This window comes from Sapajus apella, unplaced genomic scaffold (genome assembly GCF_009761245.1).
Source record: "Sapajus apella isolate SASKATOON/1434 unplaced genomic scaffold, GSC_monkey_1.0 scaffold32, whole genome shotgun sequence".
NCBI classification, from domain to species: Eukaryota; Metazoa; Chordata; class Mammalia; order Primates; family Cebidae; genus Sapajus; species Sapajus apella.
In genome coordinates, this window is record NW_022436972.1 from 19,507,773 (window position 1) to 19,527,694 (window position 19,922).

Genomic DNA, 19,922 nt, shown 5'->3' on the forward strand with positions numbered 1-19,922 from the left:
TTTTTGAGACAGAGTCTCACTCTGTCCCCAGGCTGGAGTGCAGTGGCGTAATCTCGGCTCACTGCAATCTCCACCAAGCCCCCACCCCCACCACCGCGTTCAAGCAATTCTGCTGCCTCAGCCTGCCGAGTAGCTGGGATTACAGGTGTGCGCCACCACACTCAGCTAATTTTTGTATTTTTAGTATAGATAGGGTTTCGCCATGTTGGCTAGGCTGGTCTCGAACTCCTGACCTCAGGTGATCCATCTGCCTCGGCCTCCCAAAGTGCTGGGATTACAGGCGTGAGCCACTATGCCTGGCCAAATATCTTTATTTTTGAAAGGGCTAAAGAGTTAACACGGGAGAGAGCTAACACATTTACCCTACATCTTTTCCAATCTCATTACATATCTCCGTAACAAATAACATGAACTGTCTTCATGGTCACTGATTGATTCATTTAACAAAAATGAATTGAGCCCCTACTAGGCTGTGGCCACAGCTCTAAGGTAACATAAGGTAAATTGATTCTATATGATTTGTTTCTACCTACATAATTGAGGGGCTGGAAACATGGAAAATACAAATATTTCTGAAACAAAACTACTACTAATAAATACTACTAAATAAAGTTTACTAATAAAACTATCACAGAGGCCAAAATTTCTTGACATTATAAGTAATCTTCAACAATATTATTTAGCTATAAAGAAAGTAACTAATGTTGGCAAGAATGTGCAGAAGAAATTGGAACCCCTGTGCACTGTGGGTGGGAATATAAAATGGTGGAGCCGCCATGGAAAATAGTATGGCAGATCCTCAAAAAATTCAAAATAAAGTTACCATCTGATCTAGCAATTCTACTTCTGGGTATACAAAAAAAAATTGAAAGGAGGGTCTCAGAAAGATATTTGCAAACTCACGTTCATAGCAGCATTATTCACAACAGCCAAATGGTGGAAGCCACCCAAATGTGCATTGACATTAGAATGGATAAACAAAATGTGATGTATACATAAAATTAAATATTAATTAGCCTTAAAAAGGAAAGAAATTCTGACCCCTGCTACAATATGAATGGACCTTAAGGACATTACATAATACTAAGTAAAATCATCCAGTAATAAAAAGACAAATACTGCATGCCTCTACTTATATAAGGTACCTAGGGTAGTCAAATTCATAGACAGAATGGTAGTTTCCAGGGCCTGAGCTGGAGAGGGGGAGACGAGGAGTCATTTAATGGTACAGAGTTTCAGTTTTGCAAATGAAAAGAGCTCCGGAGACTGCAACAATGTGAATACGTAACTGCACACTTACAGTCAAGATGGTAAATTTTATGTGTGTTTTACAATTATAAAATATATTTATTATATCAGTGTTTAGCTCTGGGGTTTTTACACCACAGAGTGTGGCCTATGGTTCTGGAAGGCACAGAACAACTTTTCAAGGGTCCTGTGTGGGCTGAACCCAGGCTTCACAGCAGCCTAAGCACTTCCCTTACTGAAAGCCCATCCCGGAAGTTCTGGCTCTTGTAATCCATTGTCTAACCAAATAGCCTTGCAAACCCATTTCCTCAAAACCCAGAGCAAGGCGATTTTGTGTTCATTTTTTTTTTTTTAGTGGTGAAACTACAAAACAAAAAGTGATAGACAGTATAGAAAGATGGACAACTTTTTCCCTTAAATTCATTGAAATTAATTTTTTTTTTACCCTTTAGAATGTTATCTTGAAATTGAATTGTTTTCTCTTGAACCTGCAGAATATCAGGCACACAAATGTAAAAGTTTCTACAAATCTGCAAGGCCTTTTCCCCCAGACAAGCAAGTTCCTCTGTTGCCTATTTTTATACCCACTGTACACTAACCTGGGGCACCCCGGCTACAAGAGAGCCAGACGAAACCGCCCCACGGCTGCTCAAAAGAGGCCATTTTGCACATAAAGAAACAGTGTTGTTTCTGGAACTTCTGGAGGAAAGAGGACACGGTATGCCGATTTACTCAGCAAATGCCTCAGAAACCGTGGAGTTTTAACTTTATTGTCATTTTCCAGGTGCCCGCCACCACGCCCAGCTAATTTTTGTATTTTTAGGAGAGACAGGATTTCACCATGTTGGCCAGGCTAGTCTTGAACTCCTGACCTCAGGTGATCTGCCTGCCTCGGCATCCCAAAATACTGGGATTACAGGTGTGAGCCACCTCGCCTAGCCCACACAGTGATCCTTGCTATTCATGATGGCAGTTCTGTCTATAAAGCTGCCTTGAACACTCCCATAGAAAATAGTAATCCTTAGCTTCCAGGGGAACCACAGGGTTAGGTTCCTACAAGCCGCTGGTCACAAAATTTTCATCAACCTCTTATAACCAAAATTTTCACAACCTTATAACTTCGTTTTGTGTGTGTTTGTTTTAAAAAAATGCCTTATTTGATCTAAGTTGTTGGTTCATTCACACTAAACTCACAGTCAACAGCACTATAGCCCATGTTTGAAGAAAGCTTAGCTAACACATGTATTTTCCCCTACAAGGTACATCACAGCCTTCTTGCACTTAAAAACATTGGACAGGGCCAGGTGTGGTGGCTCACACCTATAATCCCAGCACTTTGGGAGGCCAAGGTGGGTGGATTATCTGAGGTCAGGAGTTTGAGACTAGCCTGGCCAACATGGTAAAACCCCGTCTCTACTAAAAATACAAAAATTGGCTGGGCAGGCCGGCACATGCCTGTAGCCCTAGCTACTTGGGAGGCTGAGGCAGGAGAATTGCTTGAACCGGGAGATGGAAGTTGCAGTGAGCCAAGATGGAGCCACTGCACTCCAGCTTGGGCGATAGAACGAGACCCCGTCTCAAAAAAAAAAAAAAAAAAAAAAACAAGACCACTGCACAGCTCTTTAGCCTTATATTTGGGGAGCCGTTTTAAGCAGTGAAATTACCAATAAAAAGCAAAAATGCAAAATACATGGCACTGAATTGTCTGCATCCAGGATACTTGTTTACAGTGTGAGAACTGAGGCAAGAGGGCAGAGTGTCACCTTGTTCAACCTCCGCCAGGTACGTGTACATTGAGTACTCAGATTCTTTTGCTGCCCTGTGCATATATCAACCAATGACCATAAGAGCCCTCAAGTATGGATTTGGGGCTTACAAATAAATTTTAGCAAGTAGGCAAACTTCACAAGTACAGAATTCTCAAAGATTGAGGATCAACTGTATTAACCAATTTGGGAATTTTCTTAGACCTAAACTTAGAGGAATAAATAGGAAGTCTATTCAAACCTATCGGGGGGAAACTTTTAAAAGGTTATTTGAAAATTCAGGGGTTCTGAGCTCCATACATGGACCACTAGTTACTATCTGCCTGGGGTGGTGAAAATGTCCTCTTCACTCCCTCAAATTCAGCAGTCAAAATGCTAGGCAAATGGTCGATTGCCACGGACCTAGCCATGTAGACAACCAGCATCTCCCACCACATCTGCGTGACTTTGATCCAATCACAAGCTGCTCTTCTACCCATGACGGGATTTCCCACAGTTTCCAGAAGGCACTTCCTGAAAATCAATTCCCTTTGTCTATTCATGCCTTTAACATGTCATCTGAATGTAGCTTCAAGTTAGAATTCACTGACATTCTTTCACATTCTAACAAAGATGTCTCTGTTCCAAGATCTCTATGTCATTTCCATATATATGCCAAGATAAAATTCAAGATTTAACAAAATGCCCAATTTTTCCAATTTGCTATTCATAGCAACACCAAGTGTCTTAAGTCACAAAAATGGAAGCATCTGACAGATATACTGCAACTACAAGATCCTTATAAAGTAACAGATGGTTTCTTTTTTTTTTTTTTAATCCCCCTAGAGAAGTAATGATGCTTTGATTTATAGTCATGATCAGAATGTACCAAACATGCTGTCTCCTTGAGGCAGGTAATATTTAGGGCCACAATACCAGCTTTTCTCCATGTTCATTAGGATCATAGTGTTTCTTCAGAGCTGCAGGAAACATTCAAAATTCACCAGCCTGACACTCTTGTCCATGAGAAGAGATAAGTACCCAAGATGTGTTCCCAGGGAAAAAAATCATTTTTGATCGTGTCAACTCCCATGATAACTGTCCAAACCTCAGCTCCTCCTCCTTTCCTCTGAAACTAAAATAGGAAGCACTGGTATGAAAAACTTCTGCTTTTTAAAGTCTCAAAACTGGTTACTTTTATTTAAAAGCCTTTTTGCCATGACAATTAGAAACACTTTTAAGCCTTCATTAAAGTTATGACCAATATGTTTCATTTTAAAGACATATCTGCCATTCTTAATTACTTCCTTTACCTTTAACATCCCTTTCTCACCGAAAATATTCAGAGAAAAAATGTGGGGCCGTGCTTTGGATTTCATGTGGCCGATTTCACTCTGTGCCAGTTGCCAGCAGCATTCCACATCTAGAACGACCATGTGCCTAAGGCTTTTCCTGTTCTTTTTGTTTCCTTGAGTTTATTCCTGTCAGGTGCAAGCACTCCAGAAATGTAGAATTATGACATAGGAACTCACACTGAGTCATAGCTGGAACTCATCTCTTCTGAGTTCACAATTAAAAACAAATGAAATCTAAAATTACATTGAAAACATAAAGGTAGGTAGAAGTTTAAAGAGCAGATGTGGCTTCAGCCCCTGCTGGATATACTCAGGGGGGAAACAGATGTCAGTAATAAACCTGGGAGAGCTACAAAGTTAGCTTATATCCATCACCAAGTGAAAATGCTGACATACGTATAAAACTGCCCTGCCTGCTTTCCTGCCCAGTCTGAGTGTGCAATATAGAAACAGCCTGGAAAAGAATCCAGAAACCCTGTGGAGATGCAGAGCAGGTCTGCCACATTTGTGGTGAGGACATCAGCTTATTGCATGATCAGAGTAGGCTCGTCATGCAGCACCATCCGGAAAGGTATGGTTTTGGCACCCAGACTATGCATCCTCTAAGTTCACCCAAAAAAAAAAAAAAAAAAAAAAAAAAAACACATAACCTGCGGTTACATTCATTCAAGTCTGCCACAGGAAAATAGGGTTCTTGATGGGGTCTGGGGAGATGACAGAACAAAACTATACATGACCAGGAATGGAATAAAATTAAACCTAAAGTGACCAGGGCAAAAAGCAAACCTAGGAATGATCATCATGCTATTAACAATTACATAAAGACTATAAACTCAGAAGAATCTAGGAGAACACCCAGGGCTTGGAAGTTAGAGAAGGTTATAGCTGCCGTACTCTTTAGATGAAGTCTATTTATGAGACTTTCTTTATATAGTCTGGATAGTTACATAAACTAGAGTCAATCAGGTTTTTCTAAACTGCGCTCTTGTTACTAGATCTTATGACAGTCTTCACATTTCAGAGCTAGATAAAAAAAACACATTTAGCCCTATGTTTTATATGGAAAGTACTAACTATACACTTGAAAATAAGGGTGAACTTTGTTTTTCATATTTTGCAGCCAGGATATTTTATTCACCAAAATTAAACGAAGCAGTCACTTATGAAGTCATATGGACTAATTCGGCCCTGTCGAATTGGAAAGCTTTGAATATTAAATTCTACTGTACAATCTCAGCTGGAAGTCATCTCTCCCTCCACCAGCCTCCCAGGGCACTTGGCACCTATCCTATAATGCAAACATTCTCTAGTTCAAGGAGGTGGCCTACTTTGGTGCATTCAACAGTGGCTAGAGGCCTAAGCCTCTTTGCTTCTACAGGGAGACAAAGAAAAATCATTTAATATTTTGCAAAGATCCATTCATTGAATTTTTCTTGGGATCAATAGCCCTTGGCAGAAAACAAGTATTCCACACCCATTCTATAAAGTTCTAGGAGGTTCTTACAAGCCTCATCAGCAAATAATATTTTTTACATAACTTGCTATTAGCTTGGAAATGTACTACAGTCTCTGTTTACATCTGTTTTCTTTAATTGTTAAATATGTACTGTCTATTTTTTTTTGCTGAGATTAAGGAGTAATCCAGGCAAAATATTAAGAACATAGGTAAGAACTCAAAAGACAATGAATGTCTTGATTCTTTTTCTAGAGTCAGGCTGCCTGGGCTTACACCCCTACAATGCCACTCCCTGGCTCACTGATTTTGGGCAAGTTACTTAACCTCTCTGTGTTTCAGTGAGAATAACAGCAGTCACTGTCTCTTGGGGCTGTTGTGAGATTTAAGTGGGTCAACCAGATATGTAAACCAGTTAAAATTGTTCCTGTCACATAGTAAACACTGTATGAGGGTTAGCCATCATTTAGTTACCATTAATTATTATTTACATGACAATATAAATAAATGGAGTGGGTAATCCCAAATCCTGTATCATTTGAAGATGTAATACTTGATCCATACTTACCGGCTGTATGTTCTTGGCAAGTCGCTTAACCTCCCAGGCACCTAGTGCCCACCTCCCAGGGTACCTGATATCCTATGAGGCAAACATGCTCTAGCTCAAGAAGATGGCCTGATTAGGTGCATTCAACAGTGGCTAGAGATCTGAGAGTCTATCAACTTAAAATTAGTTTTATACAGGAACTATATCTGATAAAAGGATACAGGAAAGAAGAAAAAAAGCCCACTTTTTCTTTTCTTCTATATCACTATTTGTGGTCCAACTTCACCAAGGCTACCACAACAGACAAACAACGGAATCAGATCAGAGTGAGTTTAGAGTTCAGGAGAGCAGAAGAAACTGACAGAGATTGGGAGTCTCCCTGGAATGGACGTAGCCGTAGCGCCAGCCTCACCGGGGCCTGGCCATCAGAAGGATGGATCCCACCTGGGCCAACCTATCGGCAAGCAGCTGGGACGAAGGGGCGTCTACAAACTCACAGACCTGCCACTCTCATCAACACACAGAACAAATTGACGCAAAATATACCCTCACTATCTGAGACTGCGGTTTATTCAGATCACGGTGATGTTTCACGAAAGTCACTTTAATTTCCTCTGCTTCTAAAATTCAGTGCTTTCTGTGGAGGCTCTTTGATTACCGTCTTTGTATTCTCCAGCATGACCCGATCGGCTACTAGGTATTGGGATTCCTAGAAACGTTTGAAGAATGGTATGTTCCAGTTAACCACTAACTAGACAAACCAAATTTGTCTAATCAAGTCAGGATTCAGATCTCAAAGGGACAAAAAAAAAAAAAGGAAAGAAAAAAAAAGAAAAAGAAAAAAACCTCTTAAGGAAAAACATTTTTATTTCAAGTCTTGTTGAAAAATGAAAATACACTGATGAACTTTTGTATTGAGTAATGGAAGTATGGAACACTGCTTATAATTATTTGATGACTCGAAGCCTAAATTTCCATCGGGTTCCCAAAGAGCAATAAATACAGGGCTAGTGATCCAAAGGAGGATATTACTCCCAGTTTAAAGAGAGGCAGGAAACGCTACACTGGGGCAGAGGCTGGGACCTGAGTCCTGAAGGGACAAGGGGATTTAAACAGGGGGAGACTGCAGGGGGAAGCGACACAGGAGGGCAGGTGGCAAGGGAGTTTTAAGTAGAGAAATCCCACAAACTTACAGAAGACATAAACCCAAAACCATGGTCCATGTTGATTTTAAATACCAAAGCTAGAATAAAGGGATCTATCAGTCTAAAGAGGTAAGAGGAGGCTAGATCACACAACAAACGAAGGAGTTTTGCCCATAAGGAGTCAGGAATCACCAAACATTCTTCAGTTGAAAGAACAGAGACTGGGAAGAGGATGACACGATGAATGAGTGCTTCAGAATGACAGAGCTGGAAGAAATGTAAATGAAGAGGGCAACACTAAGTACCGTTTAAAACATTCTTGCTAAGTGTTTAACATATTTACCAGTTTAATCTCATTTTACAGATAAGAAATTGAGACCAAGGAATTAAATAGGTTTTTCCAGATCACTGACTCCAGCATTCTCTACTAAAGGCCATAGAGAACCACTGGAGAAATCCTTGTTTTCTGTAAAGGACTTAGCACCATGTGTAGGATAGAGTAAGTGCTCATATAATTGTCAGTTCCCTTCCTTGCCCTTGCCTATTATGGGTTGAAAAGGAGAAATCTGGGAGCTAAAAGGACGGGAATGCCACCATGGCATATTTCACTGGGGCACTAGCACAGGCTTTACATTTCGGGGCCATAAGCAGTTAACTTGGGATGTTGTCTCCTGAAAATTGCTGCCCATAAGCTACGGTTGACTCTGACTCAGGAATATTCCTGTTTTGAACAAAAAGGATCCATCCAAAGTCAGGAGACCATTATTCCTTGTCAATGGAGGCCTCCAAGAGGTGACATGCATTCCTTCTAGTGGAAAGAGGGTAGGGGCTCTGCATTGCAACGCTACGTTCAAAATGAAGACGAGCTGCAGAATGTGTTGCTGGTTAAAAAGTTCTGCTTATTCTGACAGTTTTAAAACAATACTCTATTTTTTATTCCAATACCATAGATACTAGGGAAGCCTTGAAAACCAGAAACATTTTTCACCCAAGTCCGTGGCAAAGTTCAAGAATGACTCCATGGATAATACTTAGGTTGCATGATAAATGAGCTCCTCTCAAATCCAGTGAATTGAACTGAAAAACAAAAGTGTAATGACAGCAGGAAGAGAGCAGTAAAAGATGAAAAGCCAGGCTCCACGCCACTCTTCTTGTTCTTTTGTTCAAAACACCATGATTGGTTTCAAATATTCTTGTCTGTCAACAGGGTTAATATCTTATTTGCCTAAAGGCAAGGGGCTTGATCTGATGGTTTTGTGGGGCCCCTTCCTGGTCTAAGAGCTCTAATCTAATTTGGTTTTGCTAGACCGAGAGCTTTCCAAAATCATGACTTTTGTCTTAACTGCCTGAAAGAATCTGGGGGTTACCCTGAGGCTCTCATTGAATAAATAATACAGAAAGTCAACGCTGAAAATTGCCTTTCCTATTAATGAAGTGGTTAGTCAGAATAATATTTCCTTTTTCTTCAAATTTGATTAAAGTATCCATTTCATTATGCCTTTTCATAAGGGAGTCAGATTGAAGTCCTAATAATCTTACTGGAATCATTTTTATTCCAACAATATCATTAGATATTAATGAAGGTTTATCCTTACAATTGAAGAGAGGAACTAATTCATTAGGAAAATGAGTAACACACATATATGCTTATCGAAAGACCCTAAAAGAAATACTTTCATATGAAAGATGTGTTTTTACATCCTGAAATTACTTCTAGCATTTGGTATGGAGCCAAGGCAATTCAGTAACTTTGCCATTTATAGCAAAGTTTAGGCCAAGTTGCAGGGCACACAAAAAAGTACACTTGCTTGACATTTCAAGTCCATAGAGCCAATATGAATGTCCAGGCAGGAAGGGACTTTGTCTAACCACTATTCTGAGCTCTTTGAAAGTGAAGGAGAGTCCCTATATTTCCATCAGTGTATAGCTCATAGAGCACTTACAGGAAAAAAAAGAAAATCCATAAGCAATGAAAACTTAAGTTCAGAGAAGACACATCATGGCTCCTAAAAGAGAAATCCAAAAGGTAAAATAAAAGGTCACTGATATACAGATGTATCTTCTCACTTCACTTCATATATGAAGACTAGAAAGGAGTGAAAGTAACTAAACTTGGGAAGAGATAAAAGGTGAATCCATCCACTGTTTGAGAGAACATCTGCCTGCCAAGCGTAGACGATTCAGTTGTGGATCCAGAAAGTTCCTTTTCTCATCAAATTTAAGATGAAACTTTTATTTTTTATTTTATGTTATTTTTGAGATAGGGTCTTGCTCTGTCACCCAGGCTGGAGTGTAGTGCTGCAATCATGGCTCACTGCAGCCTCGAACTCCTGGGCTCAGGTGGTCCTCCTGCCTTGGCCTTCCAAAGTACTGAGATTACAGGTGTAAGCCACCATGCCTGGCCAAGAAGAGAGTTTTAAATGTTAATAAATTAGCCTGTGATGACACTGAATTATATTGGGTGTCAAATCACAGAAAAAGTAACACCTCCTGCTGTCAGCAGCTCACAGAACACTGGGCTATATGCAAATGTATACAAGGAAATTGCCACATTGCAATAAAATGCCCTTTTAGTGGCACACATTCATGGCCATGGAAGAGCAAAGAAGAAGAACAAGAGACAAGCTGAAGGGGGAGGACAGGAAACCCAGTCAACTTTTAGTTTATGTCTTTTAAAATAAGGAAGAGACTCTAATCAGAAGCTGACAAGTATCACCTTCCAATACTGTGACTTTCTCAATATCACAGAGGCCAGAGTTTTAATGAAAATCATTCTGCAAAGATGACACTGACTTTTTCTTAGTCTCCTCCACCTCATCTTCCCCAAAAAGATTAATTGAACTAATAAACTCCAAACTTCTGGCCTAACTTCCAGTTTATAGGAAATCATGAATGAGAGAAACTGAATGGCGTCAACAGGAAAAATCAGACACATCCTCGATGTGGGATGTCCTCCAAGGAAAGTGGCGTGGTCCCTTTAAAAAGTTAATTAAAAAATAATAATAATAACCCGGGGTGTGGTGGCTCACGCCTGTAATCCCAGCACTTTGGGAGGCCGAGGTCAGTGGATCACCTGAGGTCAGGAGTTGAAGCCCAGCCTGACCAATGTGGTGAAAACCCTGTCTCTACTAAAAATCCAAAAATTAGCCGGGCATGGTGGTGGGTGCCTGTAATCCCAGCTACTCAGGAGGGTGAGGCAGGAGAATCATTTAAACCCAGGAGGTGGAGGTTGCAGTGAGCCAAGATCGTGCCATTGCACCCCAGGCTGGGTGACAAGAGCAAAACTCCATCTCAAAAAAAAAAAATAAATAAGTGAGAGAACTGTTCTAGATGCTAGATTAAACATAAAAGAGATTTTAGGACCATAGCATGAACTGCAATGCATGAACCCTAACTGTTTCTGAATTTAGGACAAAAATAAATAGCCATAGAAGACATGTTGGAGACAACTGGATAAATTTAAATATAGACTGGATACAAGATAAAATGAGAAAATTATTGTTAATTTTTCATATTTCGAAATGTTATTGTCTTTATATAGGAGAATGACCTTATTATTAGCAGACAGATGTTCAAGAACTTACGCCAGGCACAGTGGCTCATGACTATAATTTGAACACATGAGAGGCTGAGTCAGGAGGATCACTTGAGTCTAGGAGTTTGAGACCAGCCTGGGCAACAGGGTAAAACTTGTCTCTACAAAAATAAAATAGGCCGGTTACCATGGCTCACACTTGTAATCCCAGCACTTTGGGAAGCCGAGGAAGGCGAATCACCCGAGGTTAGGAGTTCAAGACCAGCCTGACCAACATGGAGAAACCCCATCTCTACTAAAAACACAAAAAATTAGCCAGGCGTAGTGGCGCAGGCCTGTAATTCCATCTACTAGGGAGGCCGAGGCAGGAGAATCACTTGAACCTGGGTGGCAGAGCTTGCAGTAAGCTGAGATCGTGCCATTGCACTCCAGTCTGGGCAACAAGAGTGAAACACCATCTCATAAATAAATAAATACATGCATACATACATACATACATACATACATAAATGGCCGGGCATGGTGGCTCACACCTGTAATCCCAGCACTTTGGGAGGCTGAGGCGGGTAGATCACCTGAGGTCAGGAATTCGAAACCAGCCTGACCTATATGAAGAAACCCCGTCTCTACCAAAAATACAAAATTAGCTGGGCGTGGTGGCACATGCCTGTAGTCCCAGTTATTCAGGAGGCACAGGCAGGAAAATCGCTTGAACCCAGGAGGCGGAGACGAGATCGAGCCATTGCACTCTAGCCTGGGCAACAAGAGTGAAACTCCATCTCAATAAATAAATAATAAAATAAAATAAAAATCACCCAGGTGCAGTGGCATGTGCCTGTGGTTCCAGCTACTTGGGAGGCTGGGGTAGGAGGATCAATTGAGCCCAGACATTCCAGGCTGCAGTGAGCTATAATCCCAACATAGCCCTCCAATCTAGTTGACAGAATGAGACCCTGCCAAAAAAAAAAAAAAAAAAAAAAATATTTAGAGAGGAAGCATCATGACATCTGCATACCCCAATTAACCTCAAACTGTTCAGCAAAAAACATACATACATGTATATACACATCCACATACCTTCACACACACATATACACACACAAAAAAATAGAGAAAACAAATGCAGGCAATGCACGGTGGCTCACACCTGTAATCCCTTGGGAGGCCAAGGCAGGTAGATCACTTGAGATCAGGAGTTTGAGACCAGCCTGGCCAACATGGCAAGGCCCAATCTCTACTAAAAATATTTTATAAATTAGCTGGATATGGTGGCAGGTGCCGATAATCCCGGCTACTCAGGAGGCTGAGACAGGAGAATTGCTTGAATCCAGGAGGTATAGGTGAAGGTTGCTCTGAGCCAAAATGGCACCACTGTACTTCACTCGTAGGCCACAGAGCGAGATGACTCTGTCTCAAAAGAAAAAAAAAGAGAGAGAGACAGAAACCAAATGCAGCACCATGTTAATGAATAAATTTAGGTAGTAGATACACAGATATGCAACATAAATTATTTCAATTTTTCCATGTTTATCATTTTTTACAATAAAAAGCTGTGGGAGGGGAAGAAATGCTGCTAAGACCTTAAACATACAAAAAGAAAGTAGGTACATCCATAAGGAAATTTAAAAGAGTAAACAAGGAAAGTTATGCCTTATTTATCATATAAGTAGCAAAGATATTTAAACAGGCTAATAGGTTACTTATTCATCTCTGAAAATCGTTACCACTTTCAGTATCTCAGATTTGTAGGCGTTTTCTACTATAATCTATCCCAGGTTTACTATGTAAATAGAGAATATTTTATGAGTTCAGATGAGAACGAAACTGTAGGCTTCTGCTTTTCATGCTTCGGTGCACAGCGTGTTGTAAACATAAATGACTCTAAGATAAGTCAGTCAGGAAAGATCAAATAACTTGGTGTTTTTACAGTTCTGTCAGAGATATATGACTGGATTTACCTATATGGGAGAAATGCAGCCTAGAGGTTGTATGTTCCTCTGATTTTTCTCATATTAAATTATATTTAAGTATTTCCATAATGCTAATAGTCTTAGTCCCAGGATCCCTTACATACTCTGTGGTACCACAATGAAATGGAAACTGTAAGAATAATTTCAGCAGTTGGGAGGAAGAAGGAGAGATTATTAATTTCATACACTGTGTATAATAATAAGTGATATATGAATTTTCACTTTCTTGTAGCTCCTCTAACCCACGCTAAGATAATAATTTCAAGTCTATTCACCACAGATAACAATAATAGATCTGTTTCAACTGTTCACCAACAAAACCAGACCAGGGCATTAAATGAAGTTGATCTCCAAAAGTTTATTACAAAACAACAGCAATAACCATAAGCTATCTGTAACTTGTCTCTAAGTCCTCACTAACCTCAAAATGCTTAAAAGAAGCATTTACTAAAAAGAGACTCATTCATCAATTTGGGACAATTGGATTTCTCCTGACTCAAACACCTCCCCTTAGGCATTCACAATATGTTCCAGTACTCTTACTAAGAGTACTCCTAGTAAGAAACTCTACTAGGAGTACTCCTAGTAGGAAACTCTACTAGGAGTACTCCTAGTAGGAAACTCTACTAGGAGTATTCTTAGAAACTCTACTAGGAGTACTCCCAGTAAGAAACTCTACTAGGAGTACTCCCAGTAAGAAACTCTACTAGGAGTACTCTTAGAAACTCTACTAGGAGTACTCCTAGTAAGAAACTCTACTAGGAGTACTCCCAGTAAGAAACTCTACTAGGAGTTATCTTAGTAAGAAACTCTACTAGGAGTACTCTTAGCAACTCTACTAGGAGTACTCCTAGTAAGAAGTTCTACTAGGAGTTATCTTAGTAAGAAACCCTACTAAGTCTCTTCTGATACTTTCCTCTTTCACATACAAGTAGCATTATCAAAAGTGTCCTGAAAGGCCCTCTTATCTGCCTTAATTTGTCAGTGCCAAAAATCAGTTCCCAGGCCTCAACATTTTTCACTTCATCAGTATTATTGTTTGCACACTCAATTTGTAATGCAACTTATCAGGCCCTTGCAGACGGCATACAATGTATGCTGTTCCATTAGCTGAAGAACGTGTGCCACATACGCAGTCAAAGACAAGAGACCACCTAAGGTCCTCTCTCCACTCTTCTCTAGAATCAGGGCTAACAGAGGTAAGAGAGTTCACCCTGAACAAGTAGTGTCTGCAGGGTGCTATTTTTAGATCATTTACAACTTAAGCAACGTGGACTGGTAAGGAAAGGTCAAGATTTATTAAGTCTCTCTAGTATCTGTCATGAACTGGTTGATCCTGAGCAAACCACACAGCATCTCCAGGGTCTAAGCCAGAAGCCACTCCTGAGGTCATTTAACTGCCAACTCCTTTTCCTGATCAAGACCCAGTGAGATTCACTGTCTCTCCTGCTAAAACTAAGACAAAATCCTGGGTGAAATGAACCACATCTGTAAAAAATGAATAAACTTTTCCACTTGGAAAGAACCAATGCCAGAGAAAGCTGCTCATGCCAGAAAAATATGGCCACACATCTCAGGACCTGATCCTGGCCCCCAACCATCACTGCTAAAGCTACAGTATCATTCCTTAACCCAGGGAGGGAACTCAATAAACATTAACTGAAGCTGGGCATGGTGGCTCACGCCTGTAATCCCAGCACTTTGGGAGGCTGAGGCTGGTCAATCGCTTTGATCTCAGCCCCTAAAGTTTGAGACCAGCCTGGGAAACATGGCAAAACCCCACCTCTACTAAAAATATAAAAATCAGCTGGACGTTGGTGGCACATGCCTATAGTCCCAGCTATTTGGGAGGCTGAGGCAGGAGGATCACTTGAGCCTGGGGAAGTGGAAGTTGCAGTAAGCTAAGATTACACCACTGCACTCCAGCCTGAGCAACAAAGGTAGACCCTGTCTCAAAAAACAAAAAACAAAAACCTAACTGAATGAAAAAATGAATGATGCTCCCTTCAGCCTTGCTATGGCTGTTTCTAGCTACCAACCACATGTGACAGGGAACGTCTGACCCCACTGTGGCCCTCTGTGAGACCTTCCTGGGCAACAACAATCATACTAAATTTAGTAAAATGTGCCACCTCTGTGGTCAGACCCACTGATCTTTCCCCCTGCCTGTCATCCTTTCTTCCTCTCTCTCTTTCTTTTTACAGTCATTTACTTTGTGTCATCCAGGAGTGTGGCTTTTTCTAGCTGCTAGACTGGCAATAAACATGTTCCATTGCCATGTTCCTGAAGCTGGAGGCTGTGAAAAGAATGTATGAGGCTTTTAAGGTTATACAACTGAAAACAAACTTTAAAGTCAAACGAAAGTAAAGTCCAATTTTAATGTGCATTTTCCCCCAATACTCATTCATGACTGCGAACTGGGAAATTACAAAACAGAGAAAATCTAAAAATGGACACCTGCAAAATGCACACCCAAATCTGAATAGATGGCTTCAATTTTAAAAGGAAAAATATTACAAAGACTTAAACCACAGTCTCTGTGGTTTGTTCCTTCAGCTGGAAAGGATTTCTTAACACTGTAATTACATTTATTACATTAATAGCCGGGGAAGTGGGGGTGGACAGGGGGAATGACAACGTTCATTCTTAACTCCAGTGAATCCAGTTACATCCAAAAAGATAGAGAGATGTAATCTCAAGAATGAAAATTACTTGAGTGAGCCACACACTTTTACGTAAAGTACATTCAGGACAACTAGCTTCAGATCACACAAATTGGTGCAAATTATAGAAATGCATTCTTATGAGTAGCAGAATTGCAAGGACCAAATGCTTTTTAAAACATCTTAATTAACAAGTAGACTCAAAATGTTTTGAAATATAGGTAAAAAAAAATTCTACCAAATTGCTCCTACTCATTTCTAAAGCCTGACGAAACATGAGAGAAAAAGACATCTGTTCATTTTCAAAGCTGGAAATGTTTCCAGTTAGCTACGAAAAATGCAGTTCTCTAAAGAACTGCTTCTCAATGTCACTATTACCCCAGAAATTTCCCTTTACTTTCCAGTAATGAAGCAAGTTGAGAATTCTCTGCTCTTTCATTGCTTAGTTGTATGATAGTCGTTTGAGGAAGGAAGTTTTACGGCAGACCAAAATACACTTCTCCATCAGTTCCCAACTGCCACACAAATTCCACCCATATTTTACATATAGCCTCATCTCAGGAAGATCCACTTTTTTTCCTAACAACTGGTGCTTTATAAAACATTATTAATAGATTCCATGTGGGTTTTGACTATAAAACTGTCATCAGACTGAAACTGTCATGTTAAAATTAAGAAATAAAAAATGATTAAGTTCAGAGCACTTAAGAGGAAATCAAGGGACAAAACCTTAAGGGACAAAAGTAACACAGGTACAGATAAAGAGCCTAAGAAGAAGAACACCAAGTGCAGAGACCATCACAGGCTCCGACAGGAGCTGAGGGGGCTCTGCATCATCATGGGAAAAGAAGGAGCGTGCATCTTTGCAACATCAGCATCACAAGCTATGCAACCCAGACTCAGGACTGGAGATCTACTTGCCATGAAGCAACAGGAAAAATAGTTAACTTTGGTGTCTTGTCTCTCCATACTGTAATGTGCACACAAATCACCTGAAGTCTTGTTAAAATACAGACTCTGGTTCATGAGGTCTTGGGAGACAACTGAGTGTCTGTATTTCCCACCAGCTCCCAGGTGACGCCAGTGCTGCTGGTGCACGGACCATAATTTGGGTAGTGAGCTCTTAAATCACATGTGAAGAGACTGGGTTAAGGTAGCATGCTGTGATAAAAGAATGAGGCTATATGTGTGAAGTACTTTAGATTCCCCGAGAGAAAACCACCACGTACTAAAATTAGAATCACTACAGTGGTGAATTGAACAGACTATAATTGAAGTGTCATAAGATAATTAGCCTATGTCTTTGAATACAAATCCCACTGCCTAGAATTTCAGAGTTTAAAGTGGTTACAGTTTTCATTCTTTACTGCCTATAAAACACCACCTCTAAAACATACCAAAGGAAAAACATGTGAAAAGTAAGTTTCCTGACCTCATGGAGTTTAAAATCTAGGTGACTAAAGAAAGCAAAATTCCTTGGCTGAGTGCAGAGGCTCACGTTTGTAACACCAGCGCTTTGGGAAGCTGAGGCGGGAGGATCACCTGAGGTCAGGCATTCCAGACCAGCCTGGCCAACATGTTGAAACCCCATCTTTACTAAAAATATAAAAATTACCCATGCATGGTGGCATGCACCTGTAATCCCAGCTACTTGGGAAGCTGAGGCAGAAGAGCTGCTTGAACCTGGAGGTAGACGTTGCAGTGAGTGGAGATTGCGCCACTGCACTCCAGACTGGGCGACAAGAGCGAGACTCCATCTCAAAAAAAAAAAAAAAAAAAAAAGGCAAAATTCCTTAGTTGAAACAATAGCAAATAATACAAACACAAATAAAAGATTAAGTTCAAAATTTTATAGTAATCTAGTCAGATTAAATCACATTGATAACATTTATTTTATGAAACAGAAAAAAAAACCCTAGGGGGGTTACTTTCCATTTTTGTCTAGAATCTAAAAATTAGATATCCTGTCCAGAGGTGAGTACTGACATTAGCACAGCCCACCAGGAATCTGAAGCCATCCTCGGAGCCACATGTTTACAGAGGGGCTTCGGAGTTAGGAGCTTTTCATGTGAAAGAGCAGAAAAATAGGTGTGCCTCAGAAGGCAGAAAAAATTACAGTATGGCATACCCAACCAAGACCTCTAGTGCAGGAAACAGATCATTGACTTAATGTATCAAGAAAGATATCCTGGTACAATGAGCCTCATTCTTTTCAATTTGTCCAGTAATCTCATGGGCTATATTTCTTTAGCACTCAAAAGCAAGCAGAATATTAGTGCTTTCCACATGCCTAAATGAGGTTGGGCATAAGATTATAGCAAATTTCACCTGAAAATTTAAAAAAGAAAAGCTAGAATTGACTTGTCTTGGTAACTGTCAAAGTTAGGCATTTAATGTTAGAACTGACAAACTTACAAAAGATAAAGAGGTTTTCTGACATGAAGATCAGTCCTTAGAGAATCTGTGGCAGAATATTTCTTGAGATTGCACTCTATAGAAACTGGGTGGTCTCTGGCATTGATTAATATGGATTTCTTGGGAATACATTTTTCAGAAATGTATTCTGTTCCTGCCTCTACCCTTGACTATATAGAACTGCTGTTCGTTTTCTCACTGAGAGGGCAAGTCTTTGTGGTGCAAGGTGCTACCAGATTTAGAGTAGAAGCCTTTTAGTCCTGAGCCCAGTAGCCTCCGTGAAGTGCTTGGCAGCACTTCACTGTTGAACTCCATCAAAAGCAATATGTGGCAGGCACAGTGATGCACACCTATAATCCCAGCACTTTGGGAGGCCGAGGCAGGCAGATGGCTTGATCTCAGCAGGTTGAGACCAGCCTGGGCAACACAGTGAGACCCCATCTCTACTAAAAATAAAAAAATTAAAAAAAAAAATAGCTGGGCATGGTGGCACATGCCTGTGGTCCCTGCTACTCAGGAGGCTAAGGTGGGAGGATTACCTGAGCCCAGGAGGTCAAGGCTGCAGTGAGCTGAGATTGTGTCATTGCACTCCAGCCTAGGCTGACAGAATGAGACCCTGACTCAAAAAATTAAAAAAGCAATATGTCCACCCCTTCATTAAGACATCCAAAGGAACTCAAAAGCAACCAGAGCATCTCTTATTGATCTCAGCCACTGGAAAGATGAAATGACAAAAAACAAACAAAAAAAAGATGAGAGCAATGGTTCTTCTTCCATTGGTGGGAGTGACTTGTAACAAGGATCCTTTGTGTCTTTCGATGTGCTCAGACTTTTTAAAATACAGTTTTCCTTTTTAAAACAGTTCTACTGCAGCAGCAATCAGTTTTGTTAAGCTGTCAAGATCATGAAACAAGCAGATTTCAGCTACGCGCTTCATTTTCTTTTTTCTTTTTTTGAGACAGAGTCTCGCTCTGTCACCCAGGCTGAAGTGCAATGGTGTGATCTAAGCTCACTGCAACCTCCACCTCCCAGGTTCAAGCGATTCTCCTGCCTCAGCCTCCAAAGTAGCTGGGATCACAGGCATGTGCCACCCCCTGGCTAATTTTTGTATTTTTAGTAGAATCGGGGTTTCACCACATTGGCCAGGGTGGTCTCAAATTCCTGACCTCAAGTGATCTACCAGCCTTGGCCACCCCAAGACTTCATTTTCTTAAAATAATTTTCAAAATTTCTTTTGAATTGTCAGGATGACTAATTATGGAATGGAGGGGACAAAAAAAGAAAGAGAAGCACATGAGCTTCAGAAGGTGAAATATTAACGGCAATAGGCGGAATATTCTGAAGGCCAAAGCCACCTTTGGTTGTGACTTTTGTCCCGCCTTTTCTCAGTTCAGTTTAAAGTGGTGAAGGACATTAACTGGAGTCAGACAGGTTCAACCCTGATAGGTCCACTTGTCAAGTGAAAAATTACTTACGCATTTGTGCTCCAGATTCATCACATCTAACACTGGGATGAGAACGTCAGACCTTTGCCTTATAGAGTTCTCGTTGAGACTTAGATGAACAATGAATTTAATGTGCTTGGAAGTGTGCATGGTCCAGCATGGCCCATCGTACATGTTTGCTGGACGCTAGCTATTCTTACTGTGCCTCTCTCTTTCAATTCCCACCTTTGAATTTCTTCTGTCCCACTTCCTTTATTCCACCTATCAGTTCTTTGGCTGTTGTTTTGAATTTATTTCCGTCCTGGCCCTTCCCACCTGCCCCACTTGAAGCCTTTTCCTAAGAGAGCTCCAGGCTCAGTCAACACCAAACTCCATTTGTACGCAGAGGCCTAGGGGGCAGA

At 40.6% G+C, this 19,922-nt stretch overlaps 1 protein-coding gene and 1 long non-coding RNA gene across 8 annotated transcripts in view; one reads left to right on the forward strand and one right to left on the reverse strand.

The window, feature by feature from the left end:
- LOC116562441 overlaps positions 1–6,835 on the forward strand; it is a 16,361-nt gene extending 9,526 nt beyond the window's left edge. Inside the window, exons 2-3 of the long non-coding RNA XR_004273939.1 lie at positions 281–282; positions 6,755–6,835. This is a non-coding gene — a long non-coding RNA (uncharacterized LOC116562441). The remainder of the gene's footprint in view (positions 1–280; positions 283–6,754) is intronic.
- The window catches only part of LRCH1 (leucine rich repeats and calponin homology domain containing 1), a 210,684-nt gene that overhangs the window by 161,468 nt on the left and 29,294 nt on the right, over positions 1–19,922 (reverse strand). The gene's annotated exons all lie outside the window — the stretch shown is intronic.